This window comes from Diabrotica virgifera, chromosome 5, assembly GCF_917563875.1.
Source record: "Diabrotica virgifera virgifera chromosome 5, PGI_DIABVI_V3a".
In the NCBI taxonomy this organism is placed as follows: domain Eukaryota; kingdom Metazoa; phylum Arthropoda; class Insecta; order Coleoptera; family Chrysomelidae; genus Diabrotica; species Diabrotica virgifera.
The window spans coordinates 108,227,494-108,230,932 of NC_065447.1; the positions used below are offsets into that span (position 1 = coordinate 108,227,494).

Below are 3,439 nucleotides of genomic sequence, written 5' to 3' on the forward strand. Positions count from 1 at the left end.
ACACAGACATAGCGAGGCAAGCCCTAGAATATACACCACATGGAAAGAGAAGACCAGGTAGACCCGTAGAAATGTGGAAAAGAAGTGTTGAAAAAGAAATTAATGCTATAGGGCTAAACATTGATTGTCATTTGCTTCGAGCTGCTGTCATATGTTGTATAATCTGTGTATAATACTAATATACACAGAGATATGTCAACAATAGATCAGGCTAGTCATATGCCACTCAAAGCATCGGGGTGTAACGCTGATATCAAGTACGGTCTTCTAGCTATCTTTGTCTGTCGTGCGAGTGTGAGCGTATCTACCAAGAGGTGGGAGTAATGGAACGACAGTTACACAGAGGCGGCAGCCATCATATGCTAGAGAGAGAAAGCTGAGCGCCAGTAGAGAGAGAAAGATAGACCACCAACCCGAACTGTTCTGCGTTACTCTATTTTTCGAACTGGCCTAATCTATTCTGTTATATCTATGAATATACACGGATTATACGACATATGACAGGAGCTCGAAACAAATGACTGTGAATGAAAAGCCCTATTGGGAAAACCTGGACAGAAATAAAGATCAGTGCAAAGGATAAGACAGAATGGAGACAGTTGACGCCCTATGCTCCACATGGAGTGAAGAGGAATAAGTAATTAAGTAAGTACTGGCGTCTACGCAGGATCTTTCGGATCTGAATCCTTGTGAGGAATCTAAAAAACGAAGTACTGATGTCTTGTCAAGTGCTAATGAGAAAACTAATAAGAGGACTTTTCTATAGAGGAAAAAAATAATAATACATTCGAATTATAAATTATATTTTGAGAATTTCAATTTTACAATACCAATTTTATTTTTTACAGATATATTCCCTACAAGCATTTCAAATTCATCCTTAAAATAAAGTTTAATAGGTACATAAAATGAACTTATTTTCTGTTTTGAAAGGGTTGTAGATACCTACTATATACCTACTCAGATCTATACCTACTCAGCATCATATTGAGAAATCACAGAATCGTAAATATACAGTAATGAGTACTCACACTAATAACCGGCAAAATAACGCAAAATATGGAAAACATATTAACTTGTGAGATAAAAAGGGATGAAACTGGTAGAAGTGGAACTTATCGTTATAAACGAATAAATTAACATAACCTTGGATAAGAGTTTTAACCTGCTAACTCCATTTTTCACTTTGAGTGATATTGGGCTAGTTTCTGGGTCCGTGTATTTTCATACACCACCCCACAAACCCGCCGACACCAATGTAGTTTAGAAATAGCGATCTCTAAACTACAGTGGAACCAGCGGGCTTGTGGGACATGGTATGAAGGTACACGGACCTAGAAACTACCCCAATATCACTCACAGTGAAAAATGGAGTTAGCAGGTTAACACTCTTAGCCGACGATAACATTACATAGTTTCCCACCTTTAGATCTCTGTGACAGGAGTATTTTATAAAATTCTCCTGGCACAGTGACAGTTCTCATACTCATCTGATACGTCTAAAGGTGGGAAACTATGTAGTTGTAATGTAATGTTAATTTATATGTTTATATCGATAATTTCTCTCAGTTTCATCTCTTTTTACTTCAGAATGCATCCCATGTTTCCCATCTTTGGCGTTATATCCCATATTTTGCCAGTTATTAGCATGCTCATCACTGCATATTGGACTTTTTACACATAGTATCTTAGAATCCCTTGGAAGTAAATAATAAATCATGTACCTAGTTTTATTTTCATCAATAAATTCATGAAAGTATGACTGATGTTGAAAATTCATTTGACATACTGGCAAATAATTGTAATTCCTTCAGAGGAGATGTCCCTAGAAAGAATAACATATGTTTTATATTAAAATATATTAAAATCATATTGATTAGCAGAATAAATAGAGTTTTTAGGTTTAATTCTCCTCATTCACATAATTTAATACCAGATAATGTCACCCTACTTCCATATGCTAATGACCTAGTTTTTTATATAACAGCCTAAACCCCATTTTGGACTCCATTCACATTAACCAATATTATCAGATATTCATGAATAGTGTCACCACAATCTTCTTTAACAACATACTATTCTTTCATAGATCTGGTCGTTATCACAATATAATCCCATATATACCAAACATTCATGCTCGAGTGAGAAATTGGAAAGCCAAGCAAAGGATAGGAAAGAGTGGAAGCTGATTCTGGAACAGGCCAAGACCTACCATGGGCTGTAGAGCCAATGCTGATACCTAAAAATGAACTCAAATATTTAGTGGTCTTTTTGTCCCTCAATCTTAACTAGAATAAGCATATTGAAAATATAATTGGAAAAACTATTAAAGGCATGGCTGTGCTGCCTAGTAAGACCCATATAGATGTTTGAAGCATCTTTATGAAACCAGCACGTAAACAATTATTATAGATTTAAAAATTAGACTCACTGTGGCTAGGGTAGTAAGATGATACAACGAATGCAGAGGTAACCGTCTATATTTGTTATCAATGGTTTCTAGGAACATGGTTCTTCAAAACAGATGTCAATGATTTTTAGAATTTAGATAAAGACAGTTATGTACCAAATTCATGAAAAAAATTTACACTTTCTCAGAATCATCCAACAATTAATTTGAAACATATACTCATACCTTCAATTATATATGTCATAGATTCCCTTAAGGCACTTTGCCACTGGTTGTAACTTCTCAATAGATGTGCCTACAGAATTACAAATAGTGTAGGAAACAGAGGTTGAACCTTGCAAAATGGACACAAGTCCGGTTTTATTTTTTTTCTGGTAGATCAAGGGGTGCTTATTATAAGACTAACTTTTTCTGAAAAAATTTCGCCCCGGAACCCCCTTTTTCACCCCTTTAAAGGGGGTAATTTGTGGTTTTTGCGGAACGTAGCCCTTCCTGTACCTTTTACAAAAAACATTTTTTATAGAAATATGAAGAGGACTATATTTTCTATGATTTATTTCCGACAGCATATGTCTATCATCCACCGTTTAGCGGGGGTGGCGCCCCAAAGTTGACAAGTTTTTAAAAAAGATGATTTTAAAAAATATATATTTTTCCCTAACTGTAACGGAAATTAGGAAGAAATCCTGCGACAATTATTCACAAATAAGTGACTGATTTTTTGGTATAGGTTTCACTTAAGGGTAATTGGCCTATTTTTAATTACAGGGTGTTACATTTTAAAAAACCCCTTTTTATACCATCTGAACCGTTTATGCTAGAGTAAAAAGACTTTCAGCAATTACCCACGTACTGGTGCTATTTACAAATTGTTATAATTTACCCCCATTTTTTCCTCGGAACCACCCCAAAAAAAAGAAGAATTAATAAATAAATTTATTTTCTTGAAATCCTTCACACACAATGCCCTTTATTAATATGCTTCATATATCATTTTGTGCACGTTATTATTACCCATGCATGGACACC

General features: G+C 35.0%; 1 long non-coding RNA gene across 1 annotated transcript; it reads right to left on the reverse strand.

The window, feature by feature from the left end:
- Positions 1–786: 786 nt before the first annotated feature.
- On the reverse strand, positions 787–2,720 carry LOC126884863 (uncharacterized). Its single transcript, XR_007698172.1, has 2 exons — positions 2,636–2,720; positions 787–1,825 (listed from the first exon to the last, which is right to left on the reverse strand). It is a non-coding gene; the product is annotated as an uncharacterized LOC126884863 (long non-coding RNA).
- Positions 2,721–3,439: the final 719 nt, after the last annotated feature.